Source organism: Odocoileus virginianus, unplaced genomic scaffold, assembly GCF_023699985.2.
Source record: "Odocoileus virginianus isolate 20LAN1187 ecotype Illinois unplaced genomic scaffold, Ovbor_1.2 Unplaced_Contig_23, whole genome shotgun sequence".
Classification (NCBI taxonomy): domain Eukaryota; kingdom Metazoa; phylum Chordata; class Mammalia; order Artiodactyla; family Cervidae; genus Odocoileus; species Odocoileus virginianus.
Window position 1 is genome coordinate 47,000 of NW_027224340.1, and position 13,998 is coordinate 60,997.

General features: G+C 39.2%; 1 long non-coding RNA gene across 2 annotated transcripts; it reads right to left on the bottom strand.

Annotated features, from left to right (window-relative positions):
* Positions 1–583: 583 nt before the first annotated feature.
* Positions 584–10,835, bottom strand: LOC139034078 (uncharacterized). 2 transcript variants are annotated; one of them, XR_011486538.1, is made up of 4 exons: positions 10,431–10,835; positions 3,527–3,630; positions 1,890–1,998; positions 584–869 (listed from the first exon to the last, which is right to left on the bottom strand). It is a non-coding gene; the product is annotated as an uncharacterized lncRNA (long non-coding RNA). The 2 variants fall into 2 exon arrangements; XR_011486537.1 differs by lacking the exon at positions 10,431–10,835 and adding an exon at positions 5,429–5,545.
* Between the last annotated feature and the right edge of the window lie 3,163 nt (positions 10,836–13,998).

Consider the following 13,998-nt stretch of genomic DNA (forward strand, 5'->3'; position numbering starts at 1 on the left):
ACATCCTGGCTGCTCAAAGGCAGAATATGCTTACTTTCCAAAGTTTAACTGCATCCTTGGAAATGAAGGACACTGGATAGTCAAGTTCTGGACTTAGGGTATTATGCTGCTAATTTGCCTATGAAAGTCCTGCATCAGTGACTATTTCCTCCCTCCCACCTTCCTGGCTAAGAGACTCCTCAGTATTCAAGACTTAGGCCACATCTCTGTGAAGACAACCTTCAGCACAGACTTTCCATGGTCAGGGTTTCAGCAGGCTCCCTCACCAGGAACTTACACTGCAGTTTTGGTATCTGCTTACTTGTTCCATTTTACCCACTAGACCAATAGTTAAAAATTCATTTTAAGAATTTAGTGGCAAATAATTTACATACCATAAAACTGACCTAAAAATGTTTTGATACATTCCTTCTCCCTAGGCAAGACCCTCCTCCCACTAAATTAACATGATCCCTGGGCTACAGCATCACTAAAAAACACTGAGAAGGTGCCTGACTCCTGCATGCCGGTTGTCACCACCAGGGACCAACCTTTTCTTCCAACTGATGGTACTACAGTAACTGAGAATCTTTACAATCTTTACAGAAAGGCCTCTAAACTACCCCTTACACCCAGTAAAGCATCCAAGACAGAGCAGATGCTCTATGAACATCTGCTGAATGAAGGCCTTATTCAACAGTACACAAACCTCATCTACGTATGGTTTCACGAAGGACTTGACCAACTAACGCCTCTGCATCCCGTGTCTTGTCAATTGTGGCGTAAGTCTGTAAGCAGTGCCGAATAATATCGACACTGGAAGTCTGAAGACCTTCTAATAGGAGGCCTTCCAGTGACTGTTGTAACATGGCTGTAATACCAGCTATAGGCTCCAAGAAAGACACGTTAAAAAGCTCCAGTTTTAATCATTTCTTAAGATCCAAACACACACATAACACATTTCTTATTAAATTAAATATTAACATTTTCTGGAGAGGAACAATGAATCTCTCCTCCTCTTCACATCTCTTTGTAAGTTAATCTTTGCTGTATCAAAGGAGGATTTAGATGTCACTTCAGAATGAGGTTCTTTTAAGCTACAGAATAAATCTGACAAACATCATGATTCTAAAGTCCAGTCAAGAGTTTTGGATAAATTAATTCTGACTAAATCATATAGTGTGTCAAGTTACATGAAATTTAGAATTAATTTTACCCTTATAACTCAGAGAATATGTCTGTGTCTTTACACAAAATCTATAATGTGTGACACTTAGGAGGCAGGGGCCTAAAACACAAAAAATTAAGAGAAAATTCAAAGCCAGTTTCAAAATCCTGCAGGTCAGCAACTGTCAGAACAATACAGGCATACCTTGGTGATACTGCAGGTGTGGTTCTAGGCCACCACAATAAATTGACTACTAGCACAATAAAGCCAGTTATGGGGGTTTCTTGGATTCTCAGCAGATATAAAGTGTATGTTTATACTGTACTACATACAGTATATTGAGTTGGCAAAAGCATTATGTGTAAAACAAACAAGATATAGACCTTAATTACTTTAATTAAAACATGCTTTATTGCTAAAAAATGCAACCATCATGTGAACCTTCAGCAAGCTATCATCATTTTGCCGGTGGAGGTTTGAAATACTGTGAAAACTACCAGAATGAGATACAGAGATAACAGCACTTGAAGTGAGCAAGTGCTGTTAAAAGGGTACTAGCATGGTGATAGACCTGCTTGATGCAGTGCTGCAATAAACCTTCAATTAAAAAAAAAAGTGCAATATCTGTGAAACACAATAAATCTAAGGGCAATAAAACAAGGTCTGCCTGTACCAGGTAAAATCAAAATTATTTAGCAAATTCCTAAATACTAAAGTGTGAAAAATCTAAAACAACAGTTACTGGTCTTATTTTGTCCAAAAGAGGCAAGCCTTTGCTTTGAACAGCATGAAACTGTAACTGATTAAATTCTGTGGCAATTCTCTCCAACATTTGTCCAGTCAAAAGCGGGCTAGTGGAGACAATTAAAAAGAGTTAATTCCTAAAAGTTTTTAATTTCCAAGAATATATCACATGATCAGCAATCCTGATGCTTTCACTGTGCTTTTCCATAGCCCCCTTGTTATAAGGTAGAAGCTATAGCATCCTTTGTGCCATAGCTTTTACAGCATGTTCTAGGACAGTGGAAAACTAGAAAAGTTAAGTATAAGCCCCTGACACTGCCAGGCCCCGACCACAGGGTCCAGCCGAGAAGCAAGAGCTGGCCCAGGCCAGTGTGGGTGTTTACATCTCCTCCCCCAGCCCCTCTCATTCAGGGCCTTCTTCATTGTTAACTTCCCTTCCCTCTCTCTAGCTCTACCCGGTTATTTACATTGCCCTGGTTTTCCCTCCTCTACAACTCAAAGTTGCTGATCTGAATTTTTAAAAAGTCCTCAAAGGTGATTCTGAGCAAGAAACAGCATAATATCTATTACATTAAAGATGGAATACCACAAAGGAACAGCATTATAGAAAAAGACATTGTGATGCATCTCTATCAAAGGAAGAATAGGGATGGACAAAAATGGAAAGATAACAGAAGGCAGGTATGGTGGATGTCAAGTGAGGATAAGCTGGCAGGAGCTGCCAAGGCAGCTGAGGGCAAGAGACTTGGAACAGTTTGAGACAAACAGCTCCCCTGGATGGGTCAGAAGGGATGACCCATCAAATGGGGTCACAAACAGTCGAACATGACCAAGCAACTCAACGGAACTGAGGGCCTACTACATGCCAGGTATGGGCTGATGGCACCTCAGTGTCAGACAGCCCTGCCAGAGGAGTTCCCGTTAGCCTTCCACTGTCAGTGACACCAGGAGTTGAGTTCCATGGCTCAGGCTGCACAGTGGAATATACAGCACAAATCTGTCCATGGCACCATGGTGCTTCCCATGGTGCTGGTATGAGCTACTCATTTTCTGAGTCACTCACCTACCTGGCTGATTTAAAATTCAGACTAGAAAGATAAGAAAACAGTTGCAGTATGTAACAAAGAAAATGGTCATCTTTTTCTAATTTCACAAGTGTTGTTTTTTTTTTTTTCTTGTTGATAAACGTTAACTAAATGTGCCTATCCTGTTTCTCAATGATGTAATGCTAGGGTAAGATACATAAGTGGCAATACTCTGGGCATTACTCTGGTCTAAATGAATTTAGGAAAGAAGAAATCTATTTCATATCTTGAAGATCAACAAAATTTTGCCAGTGCTTCTCTAAGGCAATTCCAAAGACTAAAATTCTTCCAATAAAAGCACACTCCTCTGATTCCCTGTGAACTGATGTATTGGAACTGTGGCCCATAACCATAAAGCCTTTATAAGGATGTATTATAAACTTTACCATCTCACACACTCCACTTTCAACAAGCTACACTCAAAAACACTGAACCATAGACTTGGCTTTTCTTCTTTTTCAGAAATGAATTTTAACTAAAAAATAAAAAATTTTGGCTAGATTCGAAGTATTAATTTATGTAATATTTAGTAAAGAAAATACTTACTTACCTGCTTGCTTCTAGTGCAGATGTTTCTTTAGAATGTTGAGAATTTAAGATTTTTTCAATTTTCTCAACTGATGGAATAACCTGTATAAGCCACAACACACATATCTATAAAATAATAATTAAGCAAAACACAAAGTTATCACTATATTTCATCTTAATCATCTTATTTCCCCATTCTAAATTCAGGGACACACAAAGCAAAAAGTCAACTTAGAGTATGTAGGGCATTCTATATTTTGAACACTTCTACATAAAACTGAATTACGAAGAATGCAAATCTTAATTTTAGGTGCCAAGAAGAAGCACATTTTCAATATTCTACTGCAAGTTTATAGTTAAAAAAGGAGAAAGCTAGACTTTTTGTTTCCTCATTTCCCACATTTTTATTCCTTTCTTTTCCTATCTTAAATGAACCTCTCTATAGGTATTACATTTATTTTCTTATGACCCTTTTTCGTGTTATAACTGTGGCTTCTGATCATCTTTATCCTATTGACATGTATATGACACAATTATATGCTTAAGCATCAGTTCATTAAAGACATTATTATACAACCTTATGAAAGAAGTTGAGCATTATACAAAAACCCATCCTTTAAAGCACTCATTAAACAAACAGTTTCCAGAACTATACAGTAGTATAGCACCAGGAATTCTATTCAGTGCTCTGGGGTGACCTGAATGGGAAGGAAACCTAAACACGAGGGGACGTGTGTGTGTGACTGATCCACTCTGCTGTGCAGCAGAGACTAAAGCGCTGTAAAGCAACTGGACTCCAGTAAAAATCACTCTAAAAAAGACAAAATAAAATATGTGAGTAGTTACTGAGCACCCACTGTGCACCAGACACTGATCCAGGCAGGGAGGACACGAGTGAACAGAACAGGCACAAAGTCCCTGCTCTCACAAGGCTGACAACCTTTCCTAGAAAGGCACTACATTCTTGAAATCTCTGGACAGAAGCTGATAACTGTCTCAAATTCTAATCCCATTATATCCAATAATAATGGTATATATATATATATATAATATATGTTATATATTACATTACTACAATATATACAATAATGGATATGTAATATTATATGATAATGTAATATATATCCATTAAAGTCAGAAAATAAAATCAAAACATGAGACTGCTAAAAATTAAAAGTAGTGCATGCAGAGGTACAGTTAAGAAGTGGAAACAAAAGAGATAATTGTGGCAGAATGAGAGAACAACACACTAGTTTTTCCACCTGCAGAACACTGGAAGAGCTGGCCTTAGAAGGCCTACTTGCTCCCGAATCACTCAACTTTGAATATCTTCTTTACAAGGGTGCTGAGAATCTAGTTTTATGCCTGTGAAACTGAAAAATGCTTCACTTTTACAGTTATTACTGTGTCTTATTCTGGAAAAATTGAGGAATGTTAATTTTGTGTCCATCTGGGTACCTCTAAAATTCTGCTTTATTTCAAATAGTTAACATGACATTATAAGCATAATAACAGTTTTGGGAGGAAAAAAAAAGTTTCATATGGTGAGAAGTTGAGAAGACATGAGGCTTTGAGCTGGCATGTAGCATAAGAAATCTACATTTAAAATTTTTAATGCTATCATTAATAAAGCACAAGAAGAATATGCAATATTCTTTGTCTTTTTTCTTCAATTAGTTACTTTACCACACCCTTCTTATCAATAGGACTTTAATCAGCCAAGGAGTGAGAAGACCTGGGCTCCAGCTCTGGCTGAACCCCTCAGGAGCCTGGCTGAATGCTGCTGCCTAAAGAGAAAAGAAGATCCCGCACTCCTCTCTGCAGAGGTACCAAGAGGAGTATATCACACCGCATCCATGAAAGTGCCATTAGCTCCAAGGTGCTACCATAAGCCCGTGTTTAACAGTATGACACCCAAGGATACCTTTTTTCCCCTAATGTCCTCTTATTTAGACATTCGTTCACCTACTGCCCGAATTCCTTCACTGACAGATGACCAAAGACTCTGTAAAAGAATAAAGAAAATGTATTGCAGAAATTGTTTGGTGGCATTACAAAACTTATACATTAAATTCCACATAACTTAATTATATTGGGGCCAGTATTATGTAGATATTGACAAAAATACATAATATCAAATACAACTGCTGTTGAGGGTAATCATGTTTCCAGGGCAAAATGACATAGAAAAGCCAGGATCACAGAGGATTAACTACCAAAAGAATAATAATATTAGGTTGGCAAAAAAGTTAGTTAACTTTTTAACCATTAAGATGGCTCTAGTAGTGCTTGGCTGTCTTTAATTTCATTAGAAATAATTTTGTAAGACTGTATTGTGACAGCTGTCATATCAGTATGCATTAAAAAAATCAAGACTACTGAATTTTTGTGTAGTCATTTTAATATTAAAGGAGAAAAAAGCAACATTTTCTGCGTATTATGCTTTATTATTTCAAGAAAGGTAAGAATACAACTGAAATGCAAAGTAAGATTTGTGCAGTGTATGGAGAAGGTGCTGTGACTGACTGAAGTGTCAAAAGGGCTTGCAAAGTTCTGTGCTGGAGACTTTTCACAGGATAGATTTTGCCACGGTTGGAAAAGAGCAGTTGAAGTTGATAGCAATCAAACTGAGACCTTAACTGAGAACAATCCCTTCCATGTTATACCATGCAGGACATGGCCAACATACTCAAAATATCCAAATCGACTGTTGAACACCATTTGCACCAGCTTGGTTATGTGAATCGTTTTGATGTTTGGGTTCCACATAAGTGAAGCGAAAAAAGAACCTTCTTGACCATATTTCTACAGATAATTCTCTACTTAAATATAACAAAAATGTTTAATTTTTAAAACAAATTGTGACAGGAGAGAGAAAAGTGGATTGCTATTGTTGTTCAGTTGCTCAGTTGTCCCCGTGGACTGCAGCATGCCAGGCTTCCCTGTCCTTCACTATTTCCCAGAGTTTGCTCAAACTCATGTCCATTGAGTTGATGATGCCATCCAACCATCTCATCCTCTGTGGGTACTGTGCAATTATGCAGAATGGAAGAGCTCGTGGGGCAAGCAAAATGAAACACCACAATCATACCTAAGGCTGCTCTTCATCCACAAGTGATGCTGTGTATAGGGTGGGATTGGAAGGGGATTCTCTATAATAAGCTCCTTCTGGAAAACCAAATGATTAATTCTAACAAGTACTTGCTCCCAATTAAACAAACTAAAGGCAGCACTAGATGAAAACCATCTGGAATTAGTCAAGAGAAAACGCATAATCTTGCATCAAGATAACTCAAGACCACTGTTTTTTTGATGACCAGGCAAAAACTGTTACAGCTTGGCTGGGAAGTTCTGATTCATCCACCATATTCACCAGACATTGCAACTTCAGATTTCCATTTATTTTGGTCTTTACAAAATTTTCTTAAGGGGAAAATCTTAATTTCCTGGAAGACCATAAAAGACACCTTCAACAGTTCTTTGCTCAAAAATATAAAAAGTTTTGGGAAGATGGAATTATGAAGCTGCCTGAAAAAAAAAAAAAAACAGCAGAAGGTAGTGGAACAAAACTGTGAATACACTGTTCAATACAGTTCTTAGTGAAAATGAAAACTGTGTCTTATTTTTACTTAAAAACCAGTGGAACTTGCTGGCCAACCCAATACATATACAATCACCATCATATGTGGTCAGAGTACAGAAAGGACCATCTGAATCAAACACTAGGAAAATCTGGGGCAGGGGATGGAACGTGAGTCTGACTTGGAGAGCCCGTGGAGGCCGACGGTGGAGGAGAACAGTCACTGGAAGACAGAGGGTGGAAAGGTGCAACTGACAGGCGCACTCGGGGTGGGAGGGTGCACCCGGCTGCATGGCAGCCTTCATTTTGGAGAGAAGTAGAAATGAACGGGGTGGGGGGAGATTTAGGAGAATTTTAGACTAGATTCTATCACGAACTAAACAATCCTTAAGCACTGATACTTCATGATGCCATGTTGTTCTAAGGATATTACGAATCAAGGAGTAAGGAACAGAATGGCCAGGAAAAGGCAGGTCATAGGTGGAGAAACATGTCCAGAAGCTAATAAATTAAACAAAATATGAAGAGTCAGGCCAACGCCAAGGTAAAAGAAATGATGAGAATAAACCAGACATGGCAACCCACTCCAATACTCTTGCCTGGAGAATCCCATGGACAGAGGAGCCTGGCAGGCTACAGTCCATGGGGTCGCAAGAGTCAGACATGACTTAGCGACTAAAGCACCACCACCAGACAAATCACAAATATTTTATAGAAAAGTGAATTAATTAATTCAATAAACATGAAATGTCTACTAACAGTCAGCAAATGAGGATACAATGATGAACTAGATAGAAACCATCTTATTCCTCAACGATCTTAGAATCTCAGAGAAGCTTCTTAAATTGAGATTAAAAAGGCAGGTGAGGTCTTGGTTGATGAGGAGAAGGGTGGTGATAAAGACAGCTGCAGAGTAAGGGACGGTAGGTGGTGCTGGCAGCTGGCAGTGTAGGACAAGAGCCTGAAGGCATGAGGGCAGTCGAGGAAGTTCAAGCACAGGTGGGCAGAGTGGAGAGAGTTCAGAGAGAAGAGTGGAAGGTTAACAAAGGACGGGGTTCGGGAAATGTCATGGCTACAGGTTGGGACAAGGAAGAGGAGTCCTGAAAAGGAGGCAGGAAGGCCACGCAGAGGCTGGTGTGGAATCCAGCAGCAGACCAAAAACTTCTTTCTCTTCCATTCCAACAAAAGGCACTTTAATAAGCTTTGTGAAATTCAAACAAGACACAAACTTTCAAACAATCTGCTAGTTCAAGGCACAGCTCACAACTTAACCTCTTTTACGAATTTTTCTTGCCTACCCTCCTCGGGACTTCTCAGCCCTGACATTCCCATTGTCCTGCATTTCCTACAGCTTTATCCAAGCAGAACCTCTTTACTACATTATCTACTGAGAACCCTGCATGTGCCAGGTACTGTCTCGAGGCAAGGAGCATAAGGCCACGTGGTCTGGCGTGGTCCAGTGCTGACACACACAGAAGTGACGGTGCGGTGCTTCACAATGAAGGGAGGATGGAGGGCGAGGTGCCTAGCACAGCCCAGAGGGTGAGGGGAGGGCAGGGCGGCAGTTTTCTGTTGGAGGTGATACCAAAACTCCCTCTCCACTGTTCACCCGGATGAAGTCCCTGTTCTCATGGCTTAGGGGCAGACAGTTCCATTCCCAAGGGAGAGATTTTCTCAGAGAAACTAGGTATTACACGACATTTATATTACCCTTCAGTTACATCGGGGGTTAAATGGCTGGTATAAACTGGTCCACGAATCTAACTACATATAAAATATTGTCTGGGAAAATACTTGTAAAATGACAAATTTTAAAATATAAGTAAGCCAGTTCTAAGCTGGAGACCACTTATACATGGGTGAGGTGGTATTAACAAATTTAAGTTTTGAAATACCCTTCTCCTCCTCCCTGACATTTAAAAGTGTCTACTCTACTCTTGAGAATTTGCCGTCTTCAAGCCAAATATGTTTCTTAGGTTGTAACATCACATGCAAATCATTTACATTTTGCAAGTATTACACTATAATCACGGAACATTAAAAAACACCAACACAACAATCACAACAGTCTAATAGATTAATAAAAAAAGAATTATTGGAGAAGACAAACAAGTGTAATATGCTTTATGGTAGATTGTTGACTGTCATTTGGGGATGTACCAGAACCTCTTCTAACTGTCCCAAAGGCACAGAAAGCTGATTGAGGGCCTTGTCCATACCGACCTAAAGGCAAAAGGATGTTGACACAGACACATTAGGGCCAGGGTTAACACTGAAGCCTGTGCTTAATGATCAAAGCAGTATGCGACATAGGTTATTCTTTCTGCACAGTTTTATGCTGCTAGTAACTACATAACAAAAATGTTATTTGGCCATAAATATTGCTCCTTGAATGTGAAAAACCTGTTGATATATAAGCACTATAAAAATAAGGAAAGTCATAATAAATCAAAAATTCCTATGCACAATTTGCCTTTGGGATGAAATTTTAAATGACTTAAAAAACTAACAGGAAAAACAGCTATCTCTGTTGTTTATGATATTCAACCAGCTGATATGAAAGTCTGATGAACTACATCTCTCCTAAGCATTATTACAACCCTTCAGAAAAATCCAAATTAAATAGGATGGAAATAAAATTTTCAGGGTCTCTAATCCTACTGGAACATTTATCTTAGTGGTGTATTTCCCAAAAGCAAATATGGCTCATTATTCTCAATGCTTCTTGAAATTCCCATAGAGATGGCTATTTTCCATACCTCTTTCGACAAACAGACTTAAAAACAAAATATGAACAAGACTTTTGCAAGTATGAAAACTCAAGTGTTTCTAAACAACTTTTCCAAGTAATTGATATGCTTCTTATAAACAATTTCTACATTTTTATAAAATGTATAAAAATAGGCTTTTTAATGATCAATATTGGCTGATGTTTTCTCAACCTATCTCTGGCTAGCACACGTACCTGAAAGTCAATGAAACATTTCCTTAAGAAGAGTTGATATCTGCTCTCAGAAATTAGTCTAAACTGGTGAGATTTCATGGGAATCAATTAGCAACTAACAAAAACAAACACTCTTGGTATTGCTATCCTTTACTTTTCACCACTTCTTAATAAGTCATTCAAAAAATAATCAAACTAAACTAAACACAAAAAATGTGTATCAAGAAAGTTTAGTTCCTTTATTAATCAAGATTAGCAATCCCTTCAAGTTTCTGGGGAGAAAAATAACTAAAAGGTTTCTAAAAAGACTCAGAGCTGTTAAGAATAAACATGGGTGAGAAAAAAAGTGTGCAGTACATGTGTAAATACACTGACAGGTAGGAACTGTGGATTTCAATTTACCAGGTTTGTTGACAGGTTGACAAAGTCTGCGTAGTCCTTGTTGATGAGCTCAACCATGGCTGTTTTAAGCAGCTTATAGTAGAGCTCCAGGTCATCTCTAAGTGCTTCCAGCTGGACTCGCTTCTGACAGTCAGACACAAAGTGATCAACATCAAAGTCTTCCTGAAAATAAAACCAGAAAAAAAGAATTATTGCAACAATATCATATTTTACATATACAAATAAAAGGAGAGAGAACAACAGAGAAACACCATTCTATTCATTTGAAAGGTTAACTGCTGTCAGGATAAAGCACTTTAAAACACACAGGACAGAAAGGCGCTTGCACACTATCAAGGTGCCAAGAGGGAGGCCCCTGACCAAGAGCATTCTCTCCTGCTGCCTAAGTCCCAAAAGGGATTTCATTTGTTTTTAACTACACACATTCAATAGGTTCTTCTCAGAACAGAAGTAGTTCCTTTCCCCTTAAGTTTTAAAAGTAACAAATATTCACTGTGACAATTTCAACCTATAAATAAAGCCATCCCTCAGCATCCATGGGGGCCTGTTTTCAGGACCCCCAAAGACACCAAAATCTAGGTATGTCCTAGTCTCTAAAATAAAATGGCACAGTATTTACATACACTTAAATCATCTCTAGATTACATAATACCTAATAAAATGTAAATGTTATATAGATCATTGAAAATACTATGTAAAGAGTTGCCAACTATTTGTCACAGAAAATTCAAATTTTGTCTTTTGAAACTTTCTGGAATTTTTTTCCCAAATATTTTCACTGTGAGGATGGATGAGGTAACATCCATCACACAGTTACAAATTTCCTTTTCTTGCTATGATAAATTTTAAGATTTACTCTCTTAAACTTTCAAATATACAGTACAGTATTATTAACTATAGTCACCATGCTATATATCACATCCCCATGACTTATTTAACTGATTAACTAGAGGTCTGTACCATTTGACCCCTTCGCCCATTTTGTCCATTCCCCACCCCCTGCTCTGGCAACCACCAATCTGTTCTCAGTACCTTTGAGTTAATTTTTGTTTTGTTTTATAGATTATACATAAAAGTGAGAACGTGATCATCTTTCTCTAACTTATGTCATGTAGCATTAATGCCCTCAAGGTCCATCCATGTTGCCACAAATGGCAAGATTTCTTTCTTTTTTGAAAATATGTTTATTTATTTTTCTTGGTTGTGCTGCATCTTCAGTGCTGCATGCAGGCTTTCTCTAGCTGTGGCGAGCAGGGGCTACTCTGTGTTGCGGTTTGCAGACTTCTCATTGTGCTGGTTTCTCTTGCTGTGGGCAACGGACTCTAGAGCACAGGCACAGTAGCTGTGGCCCAGAGGCTTATCTGCTCTGTGGCATGTTGAATCTGCCCGGACCAGGGATCAAATATGTGTCCTCTGAATTGGCAAGCAGATTCTTAGCCACTGTGCTGTTGTAGAAACCAATACTCGAGAAACCAAGCACACACTCGGAGAGTTGGAGAACTCACGTTTACTACACCAGCGGGCCCATAGCAGTTAACACTCTAAGATCTGAGCCCCAAACAGAGGGGTTACAGTTTTCATAGACAGACTATAGTGGGCAACACTAGCTGCTAATAGGCTGGTTTAAACGAAGCAGTTTTGTGTGCACGGGAACAGCAGTCAAGATGGGGAGGGGAATGCCTGACCTTTACATGGAAAGGCATGATTAAGCAGGTTTACAGGGGCTGGGGGATTGCAAAGAGCAGGACATGTGTCCATGGGAGGAGATAAGCTCCAGTTCCTCGTATCTTAAATCCCCACTTTCTGAGACTGCATGACCTACGTGATCCAGACTTTGCAAGGAGCAAGCTGAGTTACACAGGCAGAACGAGCAGGAGGTTATGTCAAATTTTAACTTTTCCTTTTCAGTACCACCAGGGGAGTCCAGATTTAGTTCCTTTTCATGGCTGAATAATATTCCTCTGTGTGTGTGTGGTGTGTGTATATCATGGTTTCTTTATCTATTCATCTATCGATGGATACTAAGCCTGCTTCCATGTCTTGACTATTGCAAATAATACTGCAGTGAACACTGGGGACCTACAGGTGTAAGCCTCACTGGCCACGAAAGCCAGGTGACCGAGAGTTGTCTCTGGGCAAAAACTGCAAACATCGGGGCACCAGACAAGTACCCAAGTTCCTTTCTAGGAGATGCTGTCCAGCTGGAATGAGGCAGAGAGCGCAAAGACAGCTCCTGCCAGCCTCCAAGCCTCCAGAGAATGTTAAATGAGAGGCCGGCCCCTCAGGCTGATGCTTTAAGATAAACAAGCCTCTTTCACAGAAAGTCTGGGCCCTTTTCAGCCTCTGTCCCTGTGCCAGGCCCCAGGAGGGTGACCAAGTTCATTCTGCCCTTCAAAAGCTGTTTTTCACATCATGAGCCTGATGGGTCTTACAGATGCCAGTTCCACTGACTTTCAAAGGCAGATGTTTGGGGGCACATCTCCCAGGTGCAAGTCTTTAAAGAAGGGGTGCAAGTTTAGGGTTCAGACCCTTCACTTCTCAGGGAAGAGCTGAGGATGGTAGTTTCCTTCTAATTGTCGGTCACCATGCTGGGAGTGGGCTGGATGGTGAGACCATGTCTCAGCCTCTCCTATCCACTTTGATGTGGGTTGTTTGCCAGATGTGCAGGAGTTGCTCAGAGGAGGAAACTATTCCATGAGTAGCTACTGATTTCATGTGTCCATGGGAGGAGGTAAGTGTTGTAGGATCCTCCTTGAATGAAACCCTTGACCTTTTTCTATGTTCACACACACATGCACAAACACACACACATACACAGAATCTTAATAAACCTTTTCTAAGCTATTTTTCTCCTTTTACATATAGCTTCAATGTCTTTTCATAATACACATTAATTGGTATTGACATTTTATATGGATGTTGAGTATTCAACTGAACAGATGTTCAAAATCTTTCAAAACCAACTTCCAAGCATTGTTCACAGAATCATTATGCCCTGTTTCCCTTTATAACATTCTGATGCCCCTGGTAGGCACACAGGCATACAGACAGCAAATTACTGTCTACTTATGACTTCGGTACTAACTGAGCTATTTAGTCATCAAGTATCAGGTATGATGATTCCCAAACTTGTTAAGGCCACTTATACTTGTCACCAAAATTACATAATTTTATTAAACATTGTATAAACCAACAAAATATAAGTACACAGTGATAACTGTTTTCATGAAAACTAAGGCAGATGCTTTGCAAAGACCTGATACTGAGAAACTGATAAGACAATTGTTGCTGAATTATATTAAATGTATGAGATGACCATGAATCAGGTAGTGCTGTGGGAAGGAGGATCATACAAATCTTGAAGGATTCTATACCAGATTCTCTGCAAATGCCTTGGGGTTCTCATTCAACTTAAAGTACAACAACAAAAAAAAATCGAATTCACAGACAGATTTTCAGAGAAAAGAGTTTCGAGCCACATCAATGTAGAACAAATGTACACATATGTTAAGGACAACATACACCATTCCATAAGAGTATGTATAAAAACTGACTTTCTTAATTAATC